General features: G+C 44.2%; 1 protein-coding gene across 12 annotated transcripts in view; it reads left to right on the forward strand.

Moving 5' to 3' along the window:
- The window catches only part of LOC121282628 (probable G-protein coupled receptor 174), a 52,255-nt gene that overhangs the window by 14,516 nt on the left and 10,969 nt on the right, over positions 1-26,770 (forward strand). For 4 of the 12 annotated variants that reach the window (XM_041196425.1, XM_041196427.1, XM_041196423.1 and 1 more), the window contains one exon: positions 11,761-11,819. The exons of 4 other annotated variants lie outside the window; for them this stretch is intronic. The gene's annotated coding sequence lies outside the window, so the exon portion shown is untranslated. Of the gene's footprint in view, positions 1-4,332; positions 4,350-11,760; positions 11,820-20,154; positions 20,176-25,886; positions 26,103-26,770 lie in introns of those variants that run through there. 4 more of the 12 variants (XM_041196430.1, XM_041196429.1, XM_041196433.1 and 1 more) reach the window with 3 other exon arrangements.

Genomic DNA, 26,770 nt, shown 5'->3' on the forward strand with positions numbered 1-26,770 from the left:
TTGCAGATAAGGGCTTTGCTGCACCTATGGGTGATTACACAGAATCCTGGTACAGCTGGACCCTGCCTGATTCTAAAACAACAATATCAAAAGCCAGCTGGTCACAGTGCCATTGTCCTCTTCTGACCTTTCCTCCCGCAAAATTACTGAGATGCTGATGGCAGAAGGACGACCATTGGGAAAAAGAGGTTGTAAAGTAATTTCAACAAGGCTGATGAAACTCAATGCTGGCAGCAAGAAGAAAAATAAACCTTGTAGAAGTGGAATCCCTTAAAACAGTTAAATTTAATCTTTTTACTTTGGCCCTTGCAATTCTCCCTCATGACCCTGGATTGCCATTATATATGGGCATGATTTAAGACTGCCAACACGGATTGGACACATTCCTAGAGATTTCATTGCATAACATCCCACCTCCAATTACCTGACTTTCACATTTTGGCCTTTGGTTACCTGACAAGCCCATCCTTATGCTGTACAGCCTTCTCACACCAATTGAAAATCAAACATAATCCTTAAGAGAAAAGGGTTATCATCCAGGTTGTAGCTCTTGACCACAATGTAAACATTCCGTGCCCCTCCTTCACTCCCATGCCTGGCAGAGGAGCACCTTGGCCTTGAGGCCTGAACATCTGTTAATTGTTCCTCTTGCTACAACTGCTGTCTCGAGGAAAATATATACAATCCCACTGTGGCACTATGAAACGTTTTGCATAAGAGAGAATTCTGTGTGTTTTGCTCAAGAGGGAGGTAATGGGTCCCTGCACAATGGATCCCTGGAGAAATAAACATACTTAAAATTGGCTCACTTCTTATTCCTAAACGGGAACTGGCTGAATGCATTTATATGGTTGGCGACCTCTCCCTATGCAGAAGGCACCTGTGCTTTAACTGAAGGGTGGTCTTCAATCTGGGATAGTGCATAAACCTTTGGTGCATCTCTTAGACCATCAGCACCAGGTTCTCAGTAATAAAGGAGAGAGTACTGTCAACATGTCTTTGCTGTGCCCGTGTGATCAGTAGATTATTTTTCTGCCACAATCACAACTTTTTGTTTTGCTGTCAGCCTTGGCTGTTAACTCTGTGTCAGAAGTTTGTTGGTTTCATATCCCAATCTAAAGGCTTACAATTTAAGCAGATACTTCAGTGCAGCACTGAGGGGCTGCTGCATTATGAGGGGTTGGCTTCCTACCTACGGTTTCAAATGGATGGAAAAGACCCCTTTGCACTGGCTTTCCTCAGTTTCCTTGTCAATATTTATCCCTCAACCAACATCACTTAAAAAGGCAAGATTATCTGACCATTATAACATTGCTGTTTGGTGGATCTTTCTGTCCATAAATTGACTGCTGTGTTTCTCTACAATATAACAGTGAAAGTACGCCAAGTACTTCATTGGCTGTGAGGTGTTTTGGGACATCCTGAGGGTGTTAAAGGCACAACATAAATGTAAGTTCTTTCTTTTTGTTCTTCTTTTTCAGTGAGCTGCAGCCCTTTAAGAGCTGCTCCCTTGCTAGATTTTGCACTTTGCAGACAAGCATACTGCATATCAAACTCTATGGAAAAGCTTTTCCTGTTACGATGGCCTATTAATAATAGGCATTGTAGTTTCTATTGTGAAATGTGGGCCAGATTATTGCCAGGTTACTCCAGGTTGCCTCCCTTGTAAAGCCATGGTTTAAAAATGTAGTATTGGTGCAAAGCAGTGCACCAATTCTAATCTTGTGCAGTGTAAATCCAAGATTGATCCCCCACCTGACTTTGGACTGAGCAGAGTGAGGCTTCCTTCTCTAGGAAGTGTCATCTCGGCCTTGTTCTCATAAAAGCTTGGGCCCTATCCCTGGGTTTCTTGCACAGTAGTATCTCTGTTGTGCTATGCATTGATGGGGAGCTGTGAATGTAGGATGCAGGGATTGGAAAATTAGGAAGACAGCTTTGTAAACCTACTTCTGATTTGCTTCCACACTCGGAATAATTCTATGGAATTATTCCATAGAACAGTAAAGTCAGTGCAAAGCCAAGCTATTTTACACAGGTGTTATAATGTAAATACACCTTAAGAAAGTAAGTTTAGGAATGAATTCCTAATGGCTATCTTATCAAACATGAGATTTGGAAAATGTGCGTTTTGGCTTATTCCTTTCTGTAGCAAATATCACAAGACAAGAACTTCACAGAATCACAGAATTCATACAGCACAGAAGGGTGCCATTCAGCCCTTTATTTATGTGCCTGCCTTCCCAATAAACATGCTATTCAGCTGTCTTAGTCCATCTGTCCAGGAAAAGAAAATCTTGCAGTTGCCTCTGTTATACCATTCCACCAGCTCTTGAATTATTCTTTGGTTTCTGTCTCCACTACTTTCCCCAGATTTTCATTTGTATGGAGAAATCTTTCCTCACCTCAGGAATTATTTGCTGTCAAAATAATAGTGAGGCTACTGGCACTCGCCATTATTTATGCACAAATACTCCAGCAACCTGGACTGAGGGGTCTGGTTAAATGCTGGAATTCAAAGGTTGCTGCCTGAGATGCGCAGTTCTGCTGTTAGCTTTGTGAAAACTGTTTCTCACGTTGCTATTGAAATGTCCTGAATGGTATGATGTTGCTCAAGTTGTGTGATAGATACAAAAAAACTCTCCATAAAAAGTTGCGTCTTGTCCATTTCAGTTGAAATTCCCTTTAAATGATGCAGTAAATGTCATTGCCAAATAACTGCTTTGTCACAGAAAATTGCTGATTGCAAATATGGAGTTTCACTTCTTCAAATAGTTATTATTGCAGAAGAATTCAAAAATGGAAAATTTAAGAAATGTTGCTTTCTTCTTTTTCTTTCTTTCTCTCTGTTAACCAATCTTTCTTCTCCTCTCTTTATTTCCCTTTCTGTACCTTGATCGACGTTGAACCCACCCACTCTAATTTACACTTTCTTCTCAGTCCTTTCCCTGTTCATTTCATAACCCTTCCATCTGCTGCAGGAAGAACACAATTGCTGCCCTGTTTACTCAGTTTCCAGTTTCCCTTGCTGTGACACTTACTGATCGTACTTTCAATAGCTTTCAACACAAAATATCTTGGAATTAAATGGGCATTGCCTAATTAATGGCTATTGTCACTTGTTGCCCTGATGCAACAAATTATAGCTCATCATGCTCTATCTTTGGTTTTTACACACTGTGGTGCCTCATTCTGCTGTCATGGTTCATGTTGAAGTAATGCTTCAGTGTATTGGTTCACATCTTACACATTTCTGCACGATTCCTCCTCACTTAGTGTCTTTGAAGGTTAAAAACACAGCTTCCCTAACCTTCTCTCATAGCTCATGCTGTGTGTAAGATGGTTGTGCAGTTCCCTAAATTAAAAGCGTAGAATGCAGAAATAGTTAGAATTAGAAAAATTGGGAAAAAAATATACTCTCATTCTGGGAAAATAGTGAATAGATTCAGAAATAGCATCAGAAAGGTCATCAGTGTAAGCATCAGAAATAGTACCAGAAATATTACCAAAATAGCATAAGAATAATACCACAAATATCTTCATAAAGATGGGGTTGGACAAGGGGCCATAGCACTGAGTGAGATGGAGATCGAGCATCCTGTATGAGTCAAGGGAAAAAGGAGTCCATTAAAACTACAAGCAATATAAATTTCACAAGAATCTTGATAAAGAAAATTTGTTCCATTTTAATATGAAGGAGCTGAGCTAGTTTGTGGTAGAGATTCATTCAAATACAAATTATAATCCACTTCATGCATAGTGTAAAAATTAAGAAGAATTGTGTGGTCATTCCACGAGAAAAACTTTTAGTAACTAGGGACTGGATGCAGAAAGGCCAGTTTGCAATCTATGAGCATCCTGTGCTTATGAACAAGTCTGACCTGTGTAGGAAAATTTTGCTGAGCTTTACTCTTAGAGTTTCAAAGTAAGGTTCACTATCAGATGCCAACATTTTTATCTAATTGGAATCTGCATCAGCAGCCTTGCTTGAATGGCGCAATGACAGCTGCAGGCGCCTCATCTTGCATTGGGATCTCTGAGCGTTAGGCTATAAGTTAATAGGTGAGATTATGAGTCACATGTACATTTAGCTGAAAGTAACTGTGTTGGTGCCAAATATTAGTCGGATTTATTTGCATTTTCTCAAAGTGATGAATTACGGTATTTCCTCATGTTTGCCTAGACAATCCCTACCTTTAATTAAATTTAATAATTTAATTACGACAGAGTGTTTGGAAAGGGCTAGGAATCTAACTTCAAGCACATCAGATAAAGGGATGACAATGAGAAAGGGGACGGGAAACACAGGACTGAAGGTGTTGTATCTGAATGCACACAGTATACGAAATAAGGTAAATGAGCTTGTGGCACAGATGGAAATTGGCAGGTATGATGTGGTGGGCATTACGGAGACATGGCTGCAAGGGGATCAGGACTGGGAGCTAAATATCCAAGGATATGCATCCTATCGAAAAGATAGGCAGGTTGGCAGAGGAGGTGCGGTTGCTTTGTTAGTAAGAAATTAAATTAAATCAATAGCAAGAAATTATGTAGGGTCAGATGATGTAGAAGCTGTGTGGGTAGACTTGAAGAACTGCAAAGGTAAAAAAAACCATAATGGGAGTTATGTACAGGCCTCCGAACAGTAGTCAGGATGTGGGGTACAAGATACACCAGGAGATAGAAAAGGCATGTAAGAAAGGCAAGGTTACAGTGATCATGGGGGATTTCAAAATGCAGGTAGACTGGGAAAATCAGGTTGGTAGTGGATCCCAAGAAAAGGAATTTGTGGAATGTCTATGAGATGGCTTTTTGGAGCAGCTTGTAGTGGAGCCCACTAGGGAACAGGCAATTCTAGATTTAGTGATGTGTAATGAGGCAGATTTGATAAGGGGGCTTAAGGTGAAGGAACCCTTAGGAGGAAGTGACCATAATATGACAGAATTTACCTTGCAATTTGAGAGGAAAAAGCTGGAATCAGATGTAACGGTATTACAGTTGAATAAAAGCAACTACAGAGGCATGAGGGAGGAGCTGGCCAGAATTGACTAGGAGATGAGCCTAGCAGGAAAGACAGTGGAACAGCAATGGCAGGAGTTTCTGGGAGTAATTCGGGAGACACAGCAAAAATTCATCCCTAGGAAGAAGAAGCATACTAAAGGGAGGACGAGGCAACCATGGCTGACAAGGGAAGTCAGGGACAGCGTAAAAGCTAAAGAGAAAGCATACAATGCGGTGAAGAGCAGTGGGAAACCAGGGGATTGGGAAGCCTACAAAGACCAACAGAGGACAACTAAAAAAGAAATAAGGAGGGAGAAGATTAAATATGAGGGTAAACTAGTCAGTAATATAAAAGAAGATTGCAAGAGTTTTTTTAGATATATAAAGGGTAAGAGAGAGGCGAAAGTGGGCCTCTGGAAAATGACGCTGGAGAAGTAGTAGTGGGGAACAAAGAAATGGCGGAGGAACTGAATAGGTACTTTACGTCAGTCTTCACAGTGGAAGACACGAGTGACATCCCTAAAGTTCAAGAGAGTCGGGGGGCAGAGGTGAGTATGGTGGCCATTACCAAGGAGAAGTTGCTAAGAAAACTGAAAGGTCTGAAGGTGGATAAATCACCTGGACCAGATGGATTACACCCCAGAGTTCTGAAGGAGATAGCTGAAGAGATAGCGGAGGCGTTAGTGGTGATCTTTCAGGAATCGCTGGAGTCAGGGAGGGTCCCAGAGGATTGGAAAATTGCTAATGTAACACCCCTGTTTAAGAAGGGAGTGAGGCAAAATACAGGAAATTACAGGCCGATTAGTCTGATGTCAGTCATTGGTAAGATTTTAGAGTCCATTATTAAGGATAAGATTTCAGAATACTTGGAAATGCATGGTAAAATCGGGCAAAGTCAGCATGGTTTCATCAAGGGGAGGTCATGCCTGACAAATCTGTTAGGATTCTTTGAGGAGGTAACGAGTAGGTTAGACAAAGGAGAGCTAATGGATGTTATCTACTTGGACTTCCAGAAGGCCTTTGACAAGGTGCTGAACAGGAGGCTGCTCAGTAAGATAAGGGCCCATGGTGTTAGAGGCAAGGTATTAGCATGGATAGAAGATTGGCTGTCTGGCAGGAGGCAGAGAGTGGGGATAAGGGGGTCCTTCTCAGGATGACGGCCGGTGACTAGTGGAGTTCCACAGGGGTCAGTGTTGGGACCACAACTTTTCACTTTATACATTAATGATCTAGCTGAAGGAACTGAGGGCATCCTGGCTAAGTTTGCAGATGATACAAAGATAGGTGGAGGGACAGGGAGTATTGAGGATGGGGAGGCTGCAGAAGGATTTGGACAGGTTAGGAGAATGAGCAAAGAAGTGGCAGATGGAATACAATGTGGGGACGTGTGAGGTCATGCACTTTGGTAGGAAGAATAGGGGCATAGACTATTTTCTAAATGGGGAGAGAATTTAGAAATCTGGAGTGCAAAGGGACTTGGGAGTCCTAGTCCAGGATTCTCTTAAGGTTAACTTGCAGGTTGAGTCGGTAATTAGGAAGGCAAATGCTGTGTCGGCATTTATTTTGAGATGACTAGAATATAAAAACAGAGATGTGCTGCTGAGGCTTTATAAGGTTCTGGTCAGACCACATTTAGAATATTGTGAGCAATTTTTGGCCCCGTATCTCAGGAAGGATGTATTGGCCCTGGAAAGGGTCCAGAGGAGGTTCACGAGAATGATCCCAGGAATGAAAGGCTTAACATATGAGGAACGTTTGAGGACTCTGGGTCTATACTTGATGGAGTTTAGAAGGATGAGGGGGGATCTGATTGAAACTTACAGAATACTGAAAGGCCTGTCTAGAGTGGACATGGGGAAGATGTTTCCATAAGTAGGAGAGACTAGGACCCGAGGGCACAGCCTCAGAGTAAAGGGAAGACCTTTTAGAACAGAGATGAGGAGAAACTTCTTTAGCCAGAGAGTGATGAATCTATGGAATTCATTGCCACAGAAGGCTGTGGAGGCCAGGTCATTGAGTGTATTTAAGACAGAGATAGATATGTTCTTGATTGGTAAGGGGATCAAAGGTTACGGGGAGAAGGAGGGAGAATGGGTTGAGAAACCTACCAGCCATGATTGAATGGTGGAGCAGACTCGATGGGCCGATTGGCCTAATTTCTGCTCCTATGTCTTATGGTCTTTCAAAACAGCTTTCGTTCATGGCAACTTCTTTGCCAATTCTTCAGAATCCTTATAAGAGGAAACCACCAAAAATATAGGGCTGAATTTTACCAGCTCCTGGGAGGCAGACTGGGCGGTGGGTCAACCAATAAAATCACAGGTCGGATCAGCTTCCCAACGTGGTCCTGCCATCGGGGTATTTTATCAACGGCAGAACAGGAAGCGTACAGGCTGCCCAGCTTAAGGAGGGGGCAGTCAATTTACATATACAAAGGCCCAATAGGGCCATTTTATGTTGTTGCCAGCATTTTGCCACAAACAGGCTGATCTCCTGCCACATGGGAAGGCTGTCGGTTAAACTGAGGCGGCCTACCAGTGGCAACATGGGGGCAAGGCCTTATGGACCAAAGAAGGGGTCGCAAGCAGGGAAGGCAGCACCCGCAGCCCCAGCGGCCTCTCTGCAGGGGTTTCCCCTCCAACCCTTGGCCCTGTGAATTTTTACATTCTTTGTTCACTTAGCCTATCTGTGATCTGGAGTGACCTGCATTCCTTAGTGGCAGCCTCCACCACCCCCCTCCTCCCCCACCCCAGTAATGCTATGGCTTCACAGGTGCTGGCCCTGTAATTAGGTTGATAGCATCAGGAGCCCACATGCCGTCTCTGATAGGATGGCAAGCCCACAGTCAGCCAATTAGGTAAAATTGCCTATGGTAAAATTGCTGAGCGGGTCCTGCTGCCGGCAAGGCTGGACTTGGGACCAGCTTTTCACCCCAACATCAGGGTCCCCACTCAGCTGGTAAAATTCAACCCGTAGTTGCTTGTATGATCTGTGTTAACGTGCTTTCCAGACCCTGCATTATTGGAAGGGAAAAATCTCTGCTTCACACCAGCCTGACTTTTGCCTTGATGAAATGTACATCTAACTGGTCACATGCTGAAGCATCACATGTTTCAGTTGCTTTAAATCACCTGTTGGTTCTCAGCTATTAATTTGGTTTCAATCCTAATTCTAACTCTTGTATTTAAGAAAACCACCAAAGTTCTTGATGGTCACTCAGCCTCAAGCCACTCACCTGGATTGGCAAAAGCCAGCTGTTTGGAAGACTGGTGACATTGGGTCACCCTGCCTGCTGGCCTTAAGACAATCCAAGTCAGTTTGCTTTGCCACTGGCTGTGTGAGATACATGTGTTGGGAACTAGCCATTCTGGTACCTAACTAAAGTGTAACAACAGCCTCTGATTCTATGGTACATTACTGGAAATGTAGTTTATCTTTCCTCAGAGTTCTTATGCTGAACAAGTTTTACAGATCCATTTTAATTGTGTACATGTTAACTTTACATCCTTTAGAGAGCCCTGCACTCCACCAATTCTAGCCTCTCCACCAATTCTAGCCTCTGTTCCCCCCTCTCCCAGCCCCCCCACCATTGACAACCATGCCTGTGGCTGTCAAGGACCCAAGCTTTGGAAGATTCTCGCCAAACTGCTCTGCTATTGCACCTCTCTGTCCTCCTTCCTGACCTCCTTAAAGCCCACCTCTTTGACCAAGCTTCTGGTCTCTCCAATCCCAATGTCAACTTCTTTGACTCAGTGTCGATTTTGCATCAGATTACATGCCTGTGCAGTAGCTTTAGAAGAATTTCCTACATAAATGCAAGTTGTTGTAGTATTGATTATTCAAACTGAAAATGCTTTAAACTGTATGTTCTGATGGAAGGACCCATGGCCGGAGCACTAACCAGTTTTTTCTCTTTCAGCTACTGATATTCACTGTTTTCTGATTGTTCTCAGTTTAGCCCCCAGCTCTTGAAAGTTGTTTGCAAATAAATAGCACTGAAACAACCCCCATTTTACCTATTTGCCTCAAACATGATGCACGTAAAAGTTTATGATTCAGAATACAGCTCTTAACCACCAGCAGTGGTTAAATGTTATGCAATGTTCAAATGATGTAAGGATCACAAAGGGGTTTGCATTGTGCAAAATGCTAATTAGATAAATCTAGGCTAAAAAGGAGTGATAGTTGTAAAATGACTAAACAGGCAAACAGGTTAGTAATGTACATAGTCCATATATAGGTTAATAGGGAGTTTAAAAGATCTTTTAGCATTGGTGGATAGCAGCTAAACACTGTATGTTCTTGTTCTGACTGTGTGGGCACCTTCTTATATTTTGCATGCAAATCGTACCTACCTGCTTTGTAAAGATGCTGTTTGTGGGTGAAACTGACAACAGCACATGGGCAGGATTTTTAGTTTGGCAGATGCCCAGGATCAGCAGGCCGGGGAGCGGCCAGGGAATGGACTCCCGACCGCGATCGGCCCCGCCCACGATTTCTAGCCAGCCAGCGTGAAGTGTGTGTGCTGAAAGGCTCAGCGCTGCCTGGGTTGGGGGCAGGAGGAGGGCGAGCGCTGAAGTCAGCACGGGCGCTGGGGAGTGCGGAATGAAAGCTCCCTGAAAGGCATGGGGCTGCCTCAGGGAGCTGAAGAATTTGAATGCAATAAAAAAATAGTTTAAAATCCAGAAAGAAATGCCCATGCATCAGAATCAGTCACCTGAACATGTCTAAGGTGAAAATTCTGTCCATACATTTTTAGTTTTTTATTTAAAAACAGAAACGTCATCTCACCCTTGGCTGAAGTTTTCTGAAAAATGCAAAGACCGCCTGGCCAATATGTCTGCCTGCCAGATGTAACATTGGATAGACAACGAAAAATCTCTGTTAATTGCACTCTTAATGGGTTTAATTGCCCTCTTAATTGTCAGCGGGCGCACTTCTGAGTTTAACGTGCTCCCGCCAATGGAAATATCATGCGAGTGCGCAATGGCGTCGGGACGCTCGCCTGACTTCATCACACGCTATTTCACACTCGAGTGGGTTGGGTGCACACCCACACATCCAGAAAAGATTCTCCCCCGTGTTTTTGCATGTTCACGAGTGATTGCTGTTTTAAAACTTTTAGCTTGTGTGCTGAGAATGCTGAATGGGCATTGACTGGCACAGTGACTCTTTGTCCATTGAGTATCAACAACAAAATTAGATGATAAAGAAACACATCAGTCTGTAATTGATCATTTCTGCATCTGACAAATGCCCACAGCATTGCTCAAGTGTCAAGGCTAGCAGCTTATTTTTGCCTGGGTAAAGAGAGAGGGAGGGTGGTGATTTCTCTTCGCTGACTGTCTCCAAGTTCAGCTCCTCTGTCTCTCTCTCTCTCTCAAAGATTTGGTCACTTTTACAAATACCAGCAGTCATCTAGAATACAGCCCCAGCCGCTGTCTCTCTTTGTAAGTCTAAACAGCCTCTGCAGAGTGTGCTGAGGGAGGTTGTCAGAGCCAAGGCATACTGTTCGCTGTTCTCATTGTTCTTATCCAATATACAGGTACACATAGTCAGATGGTCACTGACAATGCTCAGCTATTTCAATCTCCCATTTCAGAAGTTACCAAAAAGTTAGCTATTGCAACTATTCAATAGCACCTTATGTGGTTAGGGTTGAACATTATTCAGAAAGCTAGCACAAAGGAAGATGGTTGTGGTTGTTGGAGGTCAGTAATCTCAGCTCCAGGTCAGCACTGCAGGAGCTCCTCAAGGTAGTGTCCTCAGCCCAACCACCTTCAGTTGCTTCATCAATGACATTTCTTCTATCATAAGATCAGAATTGCGATGTTCGCTGATGATTGCACAATGTTCAGCACCACTTGCGACTTCTCAGATACTGAAGCAGTCTATGTCCAAATGCAGCAAGAGCTGGACAACATCCAGGTTTGGGCTGACAAGTGGCAACTAATATTCGTGCCACACAAGTGTCAGGCAATGACCATCTCCAACAAGAGAGAATCTAACCATCGCCCCTTGATGGTCAATGACATCATTGAATCCCCCATTATTAACATCCTGGAGGTTACCAATGACCAGAAACTGAACTGGATTAGCCATATAAATACTATGGCTACAAGAGCAGGTCAGAGGCTAGGAATCGTGCGATGAGTAACTCACCTCCTGATTCCCCAAAGCCTGTCCACCATCTTTAAGGCACAAGTCAGAAGTATGATGGAATACTCCCGACTTGCCTGGATGAGTGCGGCTCCCACAACACTCAAGAAGTTTGAAACTGCCCAGGCCAAAGCAGCCCACCTGATTGGCACCACATCCACAAACATTCACTTCCTCCACCACTGACGCACAGTAGCAGCAGTGTGTACCACCTATAAGATGCATTGCAGGAATTCACCAAGGCTCCTTAGACAGCACCTTCCAAACCCACGACCACTACCATCTAGAAGGGCAAGGGCAGCAGGCAGATGGGAACACCACCATCTGGAATTTCCCCTCCAAGTCACTCACCATCCTGACTTGGAGATATATCGCTGATCCTTCGCTGTCGTTGAGTCAAAATCCTGGAACTCACTCCCTAACAGCACTGTGGATTTACCTACACTGCAGCAGTTCAGGAAGGCATCTCACCACCACCTTCTCGAGGGCAATTAGGGATGGGCAATAAATGTTAGCCCAGCCAGCGAAGCCCACATCCCGTGAATGAATTTAAAAAGGATTATAACAACTGTCAGTAGCCTAACACTGTCTTGCGTTCCGCAGGTGACCCTGTAAAGTGGTGTTGTGTAGAGGAAGAGCGACAGAAGAATCCATTGTGAAAGGTATATTTTAGCTCCTGCTTCTATTTCAAAAGTCACATTTTTCAATTGAGCTTGTTGATCACGGTGTATGGAACTAGCTAACTTGCCCTTGCAGAGGGCTGTCATGGGATCAATGAGCCAAATGGCCTCCTTCTGTGCTGTATTCATTCTGTTTCTATGATTCCATGATCTGTCACAGTTTAAACTGGTGTAGTTTTACCGATGCCCAGTGTGTGTATGTGTGTGCATGTGTATCTGTGTGCTTGCAACAGTTTGAACCAGGTGCAATGTTACTGACACTCATTGTGTGTGTCTGTGTGTATCTGTGTGTTTGCCACAGTTTGAACTCATTGTATGTATGTGTGTGTGTGTGTGCGTGCACGTGCGTTTGTGAAGTTTAAATTGGTGTGTTACAGACGTCCATTTTGTATGTCACAGTTTAAACCGGCACAGTGTGTCAATTTTAAAAATATATACTTATTAAGATATTTGAGGTTAACCCACAGAGAATGGCTTGTTGGAGTACGTTATAACTATCTACACCCACATGATTTGTTGATCGACAATCCCATTATCACATGCACACTTTTTTTTGCATTTGACAAAACACTCAACTTAGGTCATAATGGAGGTGGAAGTCAAGCAAAGGTTGAAGCGATATATCACTCTTCTCTCTTACCATGTGTTGGATCCTCGATCATTATTTGTAAGCAAATTCAAAAGTTCTTTCAGCTGCAGAAAAATGGATTGCATTGCAAAGACGATCTTGGAAAGGTGCATGATCTGTGCAACTTTAATTGGCAGATTCCTGGCAGATAAGGTGTGAGTTATCAGTTAAAAACAGACTTGAATTTATCTTGCATGACCTCAGTGAAATGTTTCAAAGAACTTTACGGCCAATGAAATACTTTTTGAAGTGTAGTCACTTGTTTTTTAAGAACATAGCAGTCAATTTGCACGCAGCAAGGTTCCACAAACAGAAACATTTTAATGAGCAGATAATCTTTTTTTTTACGTTAGTTGTAGGATAAATATAGGCCAGGACATTGGGTTTTACTCAGTTAAACAGCCCACCCCTCTTCATTTCCATCAGTGGACAGGAACATAAATGGTCACCAACTCACTGTCACCACTGCCACTGCTAAAAACTAAAATTAACCTTATTGAGAGTATATTTTCCTGATTTCACTGAAATTGGGGGAAAAGTGGTCATGATTATTAAGCCTGGAAATTCTAAACCATTAGCAAAGAGAGGAACATGCAACCCATGTCTACTCAAGGTTCTGAGCTAAACATTAGAAACACAGGGTCAAAATTATTGTCAGAGTTGCCACTATACAAATGTTCAACTTACATTTACAGATTTCCTCAATTATTTTAGATTGTTATCCCATTTAAAATTAATGGGTCAATATTTCCATTATAATAGCAGAAGGGTTTGAGTTGGGACACTGGGTTAGACACTGATTGCTCAATTAAAAAGCAACCTAAATTGAATTTTCTCTGTCTGCAGGTTCTATGGGTCTTTTGTGACCCAAGGTCAGGCAGTGTTAATGCGAAAGTGAGTGGGCGTAAACTGACAACACAAAACTGCTCATTTGTAAGCTGTTCAGGCCCCAAGGATGGTTGGTGTAGGGGAAAAATGCCACATTAGAGCAGTATGGAGCGGGGCCCTCACATTGCCTGGGCAGAGTAAAGGGAGATCTGCTGTGCTGTAGCTAATATTAACTGACTGACTGGAGTGAAATGGTTTCCATTTCCCAGGACTCCCATCCCTCTTGCTAAGTACGAATTGATATACGAATGAAAGGACAGCAGAGGAAATATTACAACACGGGAGAAACCCATTGTGTCTTTACCAGCTCTTTGAAAGAGCTTTCAAATTAGTCCCACTGCCCTGCTCTTTTCCCGTTGCTCTGTAATTTTTTTCACCATCAGAATTTATCCAATTCCCTGTTGGATGTTACTGTTGAATCTTGATCCACCACCATTTCAGGCAGTGTATTCCAGATTAGAATATCTTTGCATCTCGCCTCTAGTTCTTTTGCTAATTATCTTCTTAAGTCTGTGTCCTGTCATTACTGAATATCCTGCTAACGGAAACAATTTCTCTCTATCTACTCCCTTGAAACCCTTCATAATTTTGGATACCTCCATTAAATCTATCTCTACCTCCCGTTAATCTCCTCTATTCTAACATGGTCAGTAAGGGTTTAGTTTACACTATTGTGCTCGTGTGAGGACAATGGAAATATAAACAAATTCAGAATTCTTGGTAAATTGGTGCCCATTGCGTATTTGATGGTTCATGTGAAAGCTATGGGACTTTGAGGAACTTGCCTCATTCAATCTTGTCACTGACCTTTATGTCTGTTACCACATACTGCAATTAATGGTTAATCTGAAATGCAGACAAGTTTCACCCAGTCAACCATCACTTCACATGATCAATGCTCAATGGTTGCCAAAGGAAGGTAGAAATGATTTTTTTTTTGGCAACCAAGCATTTCAGCTTAACATTTGCAGCTTCATTGAACCTCCAGCAATGAATCATTTTAAAATGCTCTATGGGGGAAAACACTGGCAAAAGTTGCCATAGTTGCAAAAATCCCCTGTAAATATTTGCAAGTTCTGGAGATCCCCTGCAAATATTGATCTCTACCAGGTTCCCCCTATAAATATTGACATGCTTCAAAGACCCCATGTAAATATTGGCAACTCCCTTGGACTCCCTGCAAATATTGGCACACTCCCAGTAACTTGCTGCAAATATTACAGGTGTGAAATTCAGATCAGTAGCACCACTGGAACATCCTCCTGAGGGTCTGTATTGCACTGCCAGCCACTCCCGGCGTGGTCCGCGTACCACACTATCTTGTTTATTCATTCACGGGATGTGGGCTTCACTGGCTAGGCCAGTATTTGTTGCCCATCCCTAACTGCCCTTGAGAAGATGGTGGTGAGGTGCCTTCTTGAACCGCTGTATGTGGTGTAACTACATCCACAGTGCTGTCAGGGAGCGAGTTCCAGGATTTTGACCCACCACAGTGAAGGAACGGCAATATATTTCAAAGTCAGGATGGTGAGTGACTTGGAGGGGAACTTCCAGGTGATGGTGTTCCCATCTATCTGCTGCTCTTGTCCTTCCAGATGTTAACAACCATGGGTTTGGAAGGTGCTGTCTAAGGAGCCTTGGTGAGGTTCTGCAGTGTATCTTGTGGATGGTACCCACTGCTGCCACTGTTTGTTGGTGGTGGTGGGAGTGAAAGTTTGTGGAAGGGCTGCCAATAAAGTGGGCTGCTTTGTCTTGGATGGTGTCAAGTTTCTTGAGTGTTGTTGGAGCTGCACTCATCCAGGCAAGTGGATTGTATTCAATTGCATGCCTGACTTGTGCCTTGTAGATGGTGGACAGGCTTTGAGGAGTCAGGAGGTGAGTTACTTGTTGCAGGATTCCTAGCCTCTGACCTGTTCTTGTAGCCACAGTATTTATATGGCTAGTCCAGTTCAGTTTCTGGTCCATGGTAACCCCCAGAATGTTGATAGTGGGGGATTAAGTGATGGTAATGCCTTGTTTGTCAAGGAGCGATGGTTAGATTCTCTCTTGTTGGAGATGGTCATTGCCTGCCACTTGTGTGGCGCGAATGTTACTTGCGTCTTGTCAGCCCAAGCCTGAATATTGTCCAGGTCTAGCTGCAGTTGGATATGGACTGCTTCAGTATCTGAGGAGTCATGAACGGTGCTGAACATTGTGCAATCATCAGCGAACATCCCCACTTCTGACCTTATGATGGAAGATCATTGATGAAGCAGCTGAAGATGGTTGGGCCAAGGACACCATCCTGAGCAACTATCTCGAGAAGGGCACTCATGGAGGTGGTCATTGAATTGTGCCACATTCTGCAACTTGACCTGGAGCATCATAGCAGAGTGAGGAAGGTCCTGCCAGAGGCTGTAAAGGTCATCATTTCACCTCCAGGCAGGAGTGAGGAGCATTGGAAATATTAGCCAGTTGTACTATCCATTGCAGCATCTGGGAGGTCACAGAGGTCATCTTTCCAGATGGGGGCAGCTTATTGTCTTTCCACTGAGGAGAACCAGGCAGGATGAATGAGAATATGACTTTGCCAGGATAGTGAGATTCCCAATGGCATAGGACACCATCAACATGACCCTACAGGCCCACCATGTCAACAGGGAGAGGTTTAGGAACCGCAAGTGCCTCCATTACATAAAAATGCAGTTAGTGCAACACTGCCAAGATCATCATTTTGGTGAATACCCAGTATATCAGCAGACACAAGGAATTCACCCTGTATCAGTCAGCCCTACCCACTGTCTTCAACCCTCCTAGAGAAACTAGTAGCTGGCTGTTCAAAGACAAAGATTATCCCATCCATACGTGACTAAAGATGCCTACCCTGATACCTCCACCATCCCACCATGCAAATACAGCGACCTGACAACAAGACCCATGGAGTTACACATACCTGGTGGCTCACCACATATTGATCCCAACTGTACACTGCACAGTGTCATTATCCAAGCTTGTGGCTAAGAATGTCATACAAACATACAAATTTGGAGCAGGAGTAGGCCATTTGGCCCATTGGGCCTGCTCTGCCATGGATGATCTGATTGTAACCTCAACGCCACATTCCTGCCTACCCCCAATAACCTTTCACCCCCATGCTTATCAAGAATCTACCTAGCTCTGCCTTAAAAATATTCAAAGACTCTGCTTCCACTACTTTTTGAGGAAGGAAATTCCAAAGACTCACAACCCTCTGAGAAAAAAAATTCCCCTCATCTCTGTCTTAAATGGGCGACCCCTCATTTTTAAACTGTGACCCCTAGTTCTAGATTCTCCCACAAGAGGAAACATCCTTTCCACATACACCCTGTCAAAACCCCTCAGGATATTAATAGTTTTAATCAACTCATCTCTTACTCCAGTGGATACAAGCCTAGCCTGTCCAACCTTTCCTCGTAAGACAACTCGCCCATTCTTGCTATTAATCTAGTAAACCTTTTTTGAACTGCTTCTAACACACTTATGTCCTTCCTTAAATAAGGAGACTAATGCTGTACACAGTACTTCAGATATGGTGTCACCAGTGTCCTGTACAACTGAAGCATAACCTCCCTACTTTTATTTTCAATTACCCTCCTAATTGCTTGCTGTCAGGTAAAGTGATGGTGTTGATTCATCACTGGTGGTTTTTTTTCTCTCTCCTTGTCCAGGGTATGCTGTGGTTGGTCAGGCGGGGGTTCTTGGGTACTTGAAAACATAAAAGAAAAAGTGGAAGGCTGGGTTAAAGGAGGGGCTGGGGAGGAAAGCAGGAGGTCCAAGGTCACATCATCTGAAGCTTTCTCTTCCAGCCAGAGCTCAAGATGAGGATGGGGATAAAGTTGAGATAGTGCATATAGCAGGACCTCCATACCTGACCGTGATCCTCAATGGCCTCACTAATGCTGATTGACCATCACACAATCCTGGAAATGAAGTCTAACTTTCCCACTGAGAACACACTCCATCATGTTGTAGTAAAGCCTTAGACTAGAGGACGATATAGACGGGCTGGTCCGATGGGCAGAACAGTGGCAAATGGAATTTAATCTTGAAAAGTGTGAGATGATGCATTTTGGGAGGACAAAAAGGCAAGGGAGTACACGATGAATGGTAGGCCCCTAGGAAGTACAGAGGATCAGAGGGACCTTGGTGTGCAAGTCCATAGATCCTTGAAGGCAGCAGGGCAGGTAGATAAGGTGGTTAAGAAGGCATATGGGATGCTTGCCTTTATTAGTCGCATTGAATACAAGATCAGGAAGGTTATAATGGAGCTGTATAAAGTGTTAGTCCACATCTGGAGTACTGTGTGCAGTTCTGGTCACCACACTATAGGAAGGATGTGAATGCATTGCAGAGGGTGCAGAGGAGATTCACCAGGATGTTGCCTGGGCTGGAGTGTTTCAGCTATGAAGAGAGACTAGATAGACTGGGGTTGTTTTCTTTAGAGCTGAGAAGGCTGAGGGGAGGGGGCCTGATAGATGTATACAAAATTATGAGGGGCATAGATAGGGTAGATAGGAAGAAACTTTTCCCCTTAGTGGAGGGGTCAATAACCAGCAGGTATAGAATTAAGGTAAGGGGCAGGAGGTTTAGAGGGGATTTGAGGAAAAAAAAAGTGGGTGGGGGTGTCTGGAACTCACTGCCTGAAAGGATGGTAGAGGTGGGAACCCTCGCAACACTTAAGAAGTAGCTCGATGAACACTTGAAATGCCATAGCATACAAGGCCACAGGTTAAGTGCTGGAAAATGGGATTAGAGTAGATAGGGACTTGATGATCGGCGTGGACACAATGGGCTGAAGGGCCTCTTTCCGTGTTGTAAAACTCTATGACTCTATGCTGTGTGGCGCTACCATCATGGAAAATAGGATAGATTCAGAATAGATTTAGCAGCTCAAAACAGCATCCATGAGGCACTGTGAGCCATCAGCAGCAATAGAATTGTATTCAATCATAACCGGTAACCTCATGGTCTGACATATTCCTCACTCTACCATTATCATTAAGTCAGGAGGTCAACCCTGGTTCAACGAGAAGTGTAGGAGTCCTCTTCCAAGTCAAACATTATCCTGACTTGAAACTATATCACTCTTCGTTCCTTCACTATCGTTAGGCCAAAATCCTGGAACTACCTCCCTCTAAGTACTGTGGGTATACCTGCACCACAGTTCAAAATACTGTCGTCTCCCTCAGCTGCCTCCCTCGCTCCCTCTCCACTGCACTCACCATGCTCCTCGGATTCTCCCTGGGGTTACCAGTCACTGTGTCTAAAGGAGAAAAAGCAGAATCTCAACGATTGTGTGATACTTTGTTTGGATGATAGGTCTGCGTAGCTGAATAGCTGGAGATATGTGAAGGCATTAAAGAGGTATGTGTGAGGCTGACAGCATTGTCAGGTGTGTGAAGGTGAGGTGGAGTATGTGAATGTGAGTGCCAGCCATTGCTGCTGTAGGAGTGATGAGGATGTGGTGCCTGGAGTAGCATGTGAGGCTGGTGGCTTGATGGGTGTGTGAGGCGATGTAAAGATGCATTCACTGACCTTGAAGACATATCTGAAATTATTAAATTTCTTTCCACACTGCTGCCTGTTCCTCAGGGCCAGGCTGCAGGCATTTACCTCCATTGCATCCTGCTTCCACTTCATTCTGAGGGCTTGGCATGTATTTCCCCGCAGGAATATTGCCTCTCCCCTTGAGTGCACCTCTGCCACTAGTGTCTCCATTGCAGGACCTGAGAATCTTAAGCTCTATGCATGGCCTTTGTTCTATATTCTTTCACTAAGACTGTTTCATTTTCAGTGGTGTGCAGCCTGCAGTTTACCAGTGCAGCTTCCCTTTAAGAGGGACAGACAGCCTTTAAGAGCAGGAGGAGGCTGGCTGCAACATGTGCTAACCTTCCGTGGCATGAGTCATGCTTGGCTGCACGCCAGAATCATGTGAATGAGAAAGTAGCATGAAATTTACATGCTGCCTACCTTCACCAGGGCTGGCACGGGCACATTGCGAAATGTGGCCTGTGGTACCAAATCATTGCACAATCCAGTTTTTAGCCCTGTCATTTTCCATGGACCCCCCATACGCATATTGGCACAATCTCACAGAGCCCCTGAAAATATTTTGAGAACCCCAGGCACCCAATGCAAATATTGGCTTACTGTCAGCGATCCCCACCCTCTCCCTTGGAAATATTAGCATGTTTCCTGGGTTCCCTGAGAATAGTGACAGACTCTCCTGGGGCCATTGCTCTAATTTCTGGAAGTTACCATCAGGCATTCTGTCAGAAAACACTGGCTATTGAGGCTACAGCAGCAGAATACCACATTAGTAGTACAACAACAAGTGGCATTTATACAAAGCCTTTAATACAGCAAAATGATCCAAGGTGCTTCAAATGAGCGCTTTAAAACATAAGAGCCACATGAGATGTTAGTAGGACAGATGAAGTGGTAGGTTTTAAGGAACACCTTATAGTTGGAAGGAAAAGTAAAGAAGCAGAGAGGTTTATGGAGAGAATACTGGAGTTAAGGGCCTTTGCAGCTGAAGAAACTGCTAGTTTCCCCAGAATCTGATTTCCTTCCCTCAGTTCGCACAAGTATACTGATACAATCACACCATCATAAACGAAAGAATTATGTGCGTAGCATGCAAAGCTGTTGCTATACCAGGCACTTGCTGATTGAAGGCTAATGACGCAGAGGGGCTGGTTGATGAAACCACAGCACAGGATCTGGACTTATGTATTGAGCAGATATGAACAGGAGCTAAAGCTGCATCCTCTGCAACTTGTTGGACTAATTAAACATCAAAAGGTATACAAGCATCTTGAAACTTGCTCATTCATGCATTTTCTTTGTAGCGTGCCAGGAAGATTAAACCAGAGCTTACATCTGAGGTTTAAACAAACAGACTGTTATTGTGCGATTCAAGGCTGAAGAGCTGTTCGTTAGCCGATCTTTCTTTTCATTCATTCATTTACATGGGCAACGCTAGCAAGGCCAACATTTGTTACCCATGCCTAATTGCCCTTGAGAAGGTGCTGTTGAGCTACCTTCTTGAACTGCTGCAATCCCTGTGGTTTGGGTACACCCACAGTGCTGTTAGGGAGGGAGTTCCAGGATTTTGACCAAACGACAATGAAGGAATGAGCGGTGATATAGTTTCAAGTCAGGATGATGTTTGACTTAGAAGGGGACTCCTACACTTCTCGTTGAACCAGGGTTGATCCCCTGACTTGATGATAATGGTAGAATGAGGAAAATGTCAGACCATGAGGTTAATGGTTATGATTGAATACAATCCTGCTGCTGCTGATGTCCCACAGTGCCTCATGGATGCTGTTTTGAGCTGCTAAAGCTATTCTGAATCTATCCTATTTTGCATTGTGGTAGCGCCACACAACATGATGGAGGGCGTTCTCAGTGTGAAAATTAGACTTCATTTCCAAGATTGTGTGATGGTCACTTCTATCAATACTGATATGGACAGTTGCATCTGTGACAGGTAGATTGGTGAGGGCAAGGTCAAGTAAACTGGAGATGTGTCCTTCAGGACTCAGCCACTCAGTCAATAGTGATGCCGCTGAGTCACTCTTGGTGATGGGCATTCAAGTTTCCCACCCAAAGTACATTGTCCGCCCTTGTCACTCTCAGTGCTTTTTCCAAGTGGTGTTCAATATGGAGCAGTACTGATTCGTCAGCTGAGGAGGGAGGTAGGTGGTAATCAACCACAGATTTAATTGTCTGTGTTTGACCTGATGCCATTAGATTTCAGGGGGTCCAGAATCAATGTTGTGGATTCCTAGAGCTCCTGGACTCCTACAGCTCCCCTTCTGACTAAAGACTACTGTGCCACTACCTCTGGTGGGTCTGACCTGTCAATGGGACAGGACAAGGATGGTGATGGCGATGTCAGGGACATTATCTGTAAGATATGATTCTGTGAGTTTGGCTATGCCATGCTGTTGCTTCAGTAGTCTGTGGGACAGCTCTCTAAATTTTTGCACAAGTTCCCAGATGTTAATGAGGAGAACTGTGCTGGATCAACTGGGCAGAGTGTCCCATTGTGGTTTTTGATGCCTAGTTCAATGCCAGGTGGTCCGTCTGGTTTTATTCCTTTACAACTTTTCTGTAGTGGTTTGATACAACTGAGTGGCTTGCGAGGCCATTTCAGAGGGCAGTTAAGGGTCAACCACATTGCTGTGCACCTGGAGTCACATGCAGGCCAGACCAGTCAAGATAGCAGAATTTTTTCCCTATAGGGCATTAATGAACCAAATAGTTTTTTTATGTAAATATGGTGATCATCATTATGAGACTAAATTTTATTTCAGATTTACCTAATTGAATCTAAATTCCCCTGCTGCTGTACTCAGATTTGAGCTCAGAATATTAATCCAGGCCTCTGTAGTACTAGTTTAGTAATATTGCCACTGTACCACTATCCCATCTAGCTGATATTTTTCAGTCCAGGCAAAGTGACAGCAATGAAAGTCCTTGCAGCCTGCACAGAGCTGAGTGCACTAAGAATTGAGCAACCAATGCCTCACATCCAGTTGTGGTTTTTGAAGAAGGGTCATACGGACCCGAAATGTTAACCCTGGCCAGAGATTTTCCGTTGGCAATTTGGGGGCGGGGCCCGCTCGCCGAGGGGAAAATGACGCGGGATGACGTTGGGAGGAACCCCCGACGTCATCCCGGTCCATTTAAATGTTTAGGAAGGCGGGCGGACAGTGAAATCAGCTGTTCGCCCGCTGACCTGTCAATGGCCAATTGAGGCCATTGACAGGATCATTAAGCTCACTGAAAGACCTGCCCTTCCAACCTTAAGGCTGGTGGGCAGGCCAGGAGCCCCGGCGGGCTTCTGAAAAAAGATAAAACCTCACCCACTGGTGGGATGAGGTTTCATCTCAGTTTTTAAAGTTTATTAAAGTTTCACTCATATTTATTAACATGTCCCGTCTCGTGTGATAGTGTCACATGAGGGGGACATGTTAATAATGTTTTTCTTTCTCTATTTAAAAATTTTTTTAAACATTCAGTGCTCTCCCTGAGACAGCACTTAGTCTCAGGGAGCAGTGCGCTCTTTCGTGCGCATGCGTGAAAGAGCGCACTTTGACAGATGGGGAATCCCTCCACCCCCCCTGCACAGGAAGCGCATAGAGCTTCCTGTCGGGCAGGCCGCTGGGTGGGCCTTAATTGGCCCGCCCCCTCAAAATGGCAGCAGGCCCCGTTTCGGCAGCGGAGTTCAGCTGCCCGCCCGCTGCCAAACCGGTGGGGCCTGCCCGCCCATCAAGGTCAAAATTCTGGCTTCTGTTTCTCCCTCCACAGATGCTGCTAGACCTGCTGAGTTTTTCTAGCATTTTCTGTTTATGTATACCTCACACCCAGTCATCGTTAGACCTGTACAGACAAACACTTTCTTTGACATTTACTGTTCTCGGACAGCGCTAGTCTTTCTGGAAATGACAGCAACAAATTCAATGCAGAGTGTCTTGAGGAAAACATCGGACGGTAAGAGCGCTTCCTTCAGGATGCCATACCCCTAACGCAAATTGGTGAAATGTTTTTTTTTGCACCAATGCTCTACTCCGGTGACAGTTATTGTCAACATTGGATAAAGCCTTGGTGTGTGACACTTTCAGTCATGAATCATGCACATGAGGTTCATCTGACGCCAGAGCAACTGTGGTCAAAAAAAGTGACGAACTGTGCTCACACAACAAACCACAGCTGGTTGACAATAATTTATTCTTCACTCTCACATTGTCTCCCAATCTTTCTCTCACATCTTTCCTTTCTGCTGTCTGCTTTTCATATGTCACCACCTTGTCCACCGGGCTGTCACCCCTCCAAGATGGTCCAGGATATTCCAGGAATGAAAGATTAATCTCCAAGGTGCAGCTATGAGCAACCCAGAAGAAATATCTTGGGGGCATTGACATACATATATATGGCTTCTTATTTTCTTTGAATACATTTGATTATTATTCCTAAAATATTAGAGAAGTGGGAAATTTAACAGTTTAACCTACTGTCAAGAATCTTTTAATCCAATAGAAAAAGTCTGAATCTGAACAGATGGGTTGGGGTTGAGTCAGTGGTTAAAATTAAAATATCTGGAGCAGGGAACCAAACCTGCCTGGAACTTCTGATTTTAGTGAGATGGGATGAAGGGATGGTAACCAATTCACTTGGAGGAGGTGTGTTGGCCATTTATACATTATAATGAGGCTACATGGATTCACCTTAAAAGTCATTCTATTTTTAACTGATGCTGACTGGATTTCCCAGGCCTTGGGAAAACCCAACTGGTGAAAGGAGGTGAGAAGGTCCAGAAGGTCTCTACAGCACTGCTTGTGCCCCAGGAGGAGCAGGTGCACTTCCTCCTGCAAGCTACCCAGTAAACCCCCCCAGCTCCTATTTCAATCTGCATGCTCCCCACACTACCATTGGACCATCTTACCCCACCAAGTCCCCACACCATTTTTGGACATGCCTGATCACCATTGGACCCCCTCCCCTCTGCCAACATCTTCTCCGGACTACTGTCTGCCCAGCCCCGCAACCATAAATCCTCACAATCAGAAACCCTGCTCTCCCATGATCGTGATGGTGCAAGCCAGCAATCGGGGGCCCTGTGATTGGGACCCTCCCTCTAATTGGAACCCCACCCTCCCTGTGTTCACAACTGCCTCCCTGCAAGTGAAAGCACCCTGTGATCAGAACAGCTCCTCCGGTCATGAGGACCCTCTGCACCACTCTTATGATCGGAAATCCCCAGCGATCGGGACCCTCTCCTGCCATCGTAACCCACCGGCATGATCTCCTTTTCCCTCCCCACGACACCAGCCTGCTCCCTGCCCAGCTCGGTTGCAGACGCAGGCTAATGGCTTCCCCACCCAACAGGCTTCCCGTCTGTCAATCAGCCTGGCTGCAGGCTGAAAAGCGACCAAAAAGAACATTAAGTCAGCAAGTTAAGAACAGCAGGACATTTGGGAAACCCGTTCTTCCAAATCCAAAAAGCACCCCACTTCAGGCAATGCACTTTCAGGCCAAAGGGTCTATTCACATTCCAGTTGGTGTGGAAAGGCCATCCACAAGGATGGACATGTTAGACAATCATTGGTGGGAATGTGGAGGTAAAATGGAATATGTCCAACCCTATCTTTGTGGGATTTGTAGATACTTGGTTTTACAGCAATGAATGCAAAACTCTCCCATGAGCCTTAGCTCAAGAAGGCTGTGTTCACAACATCTGGGGCAAAATTAAAGCACAGGATATCACGTTTGAAGGGTTTCTGATCACTGACTCATCGGAAAGAGGTGCAAAGTATGCATCATGCAGTTAGCACAAGAAGAGAATGCAACTAAGTAGGTGCATCACCCTCAAATTCCTCTTTCATATCTTCCAAGAATCAGTTTCAGATAGAACGGCCACATGCAAACATAATTGAGAGGGAAACATCAATATTCACTGGGACAGGATTTCAGAATTGCAGGGAGGAGTTATGTTCGAGAATTTTGGATTTCCCTGAACATTGTGGAGCTGGCGATCATGGTGAGGGAGTCAGAGGGAGATCATAGGGGTTCGGAGATTATGAGATTTGTTGGGGGGCAATTATGAACGTGGCAGGGGATTTATCAGTCAGCTTATTGGGCCAGGCAGAAAGCACTGCTGCCTGTCCTTGGCCTCAGTAGTGGCGTAAATGCGCCTACCCAATGGATCCATCCCATCTCACCCCCTTTTACTTGCTGAAATTCCTGGGCTCCATGAATCATGGCTAACATGGGTTATTGGTAGAATCACTTAAAGTGGGGGCACGTAACCTTCTTATGGCTTAAATGACTGATCCACTTCCTGAGAGTGGATTGGGCACCTGCTTCTCATCCCGCCTCCTTTAAAATTGGAAGTGTTTGCATTCCTGTTTCAGATTTTTAACATTTTAATCTCCCACCCAATCCATATCCATCCATTTTGTGGGGAGAGTGCATGAGGGGGAGAGGGGCTGGGAGGGGGCGAGGGTGGTTTAAAATGACCACCATTGTGTCTGTTTTGAACTCCAAAATGATCTGAAAGCCAAGAGGTCCCACACACAAGTTGCTGCAACTTATCAGATCAGAATTCACAAAGTAACTCCCTAATTATGCATTTGCTATGACAAAGATTGCTCTATTCAAGTAGACTTTCAGAATTTATGTAAAACTGTCCTGAGCACTGCCACTGATTCTTTTGTTTTTTCCAATCTTTCCAATAAGTACTTTTTGTTCCAAAAAATTATATTAATAATGGGAACAAATCTGAAGAAGGGATTGGCCCAGATTAGCAGACAGCAATCCATTAAAATAAGTTGTTCAAATTCAATACATTTGCAATATTGAAAAGGAAGTAAACTAGTAGAGATCAGATTTTAATAGTTGAATAGATTCAGATTTCAATAAACTAGTAGACTTGGTCAGTAAGATAAACTGTTTTTATTTTGCACGAAGATATTTCTGAATGCCGTCTGTATCATTGTCAGCAGGTTTAACTTTGGATGAGGTGAAGGACCTGTTCTTCAGGAGAGAGAATCATTTTCCCCTGACCATCACCAACAACCATGTCTATGTACCTCCACCACATGGACTACACCTTTCAAGAAGGCAGCCTGCCATGTTCTCATGAGCAATTAGGGTTGAGGAATAAATGCTGGCCTTGCCAGCAATATTCACACCCCACGAATAAATAATGACGTCTTAATGTAAATAATACCAGTATTTGAGAGACTTCAGGTGTCACCTCTGCACATTCAATTACTTTCAGACTGTCAGCACAAGAGGATCTCAAAATTGGCTCCACCTAAAACATGTTTGAACTGAAGAGCTCACTGTTCTCAGCTAATATTTACATTGTAATTTTAGTGGACATGTTTACCATAATGCACAACATCAGGTCGCGCCAGCTGTACTATAGAGCATAATGTTAGGCTGGAAGCTCTGCATATTTACACTTTCTTGACTTTCTTAGGGGCTTTCGGTATGATTTCCTCCACTCTCTGTTCCCAGAGCCTTTTTTCTTTTCCTTGTAATTCACTGCTACACTAACCCTGAGGGAGTGTATTGCCTTTATGATCTCCTTATGTGTATAATTTTGTTTTGTCCTTTATTTTTGATCCCTCTTCTCTGACTCTCTGTATGTGTGCACCCTGACTATCACTGAGCTGCATGTCTAAGGCTGGGAATCTCCTACTCTCCCCAACGCCCCAACATCAGCAACACCACACAATGTTATTCAGAGTTAATGGCCTTGGTGTTAAGTCCCTACACCAACTCCCCAGCGCCCCCACAAATGATAAGCAGGAGAGGGTCAGGGTGGGTTAAACATTTTGAAACCTTTTTGTGACATGTGTTTGATTGTGAAAAGATGGAA

Source organism: Carcharodon carcharias, chromosome 9 (assembly GCF_017639515.1).
Source record: "Carcharodon carcharias isolate sCarCar2 chromosome 9, sCarCar2.pri, whole genome shotgun sequence".
Classification (NCBI taxonomy): domain Eukaryota; kingdom Metazoa; phylum Chordata; class Chondrichthyes; order Lamniformes; family Lamnidae; genus Carcharodon; species Carcharodon carcharias.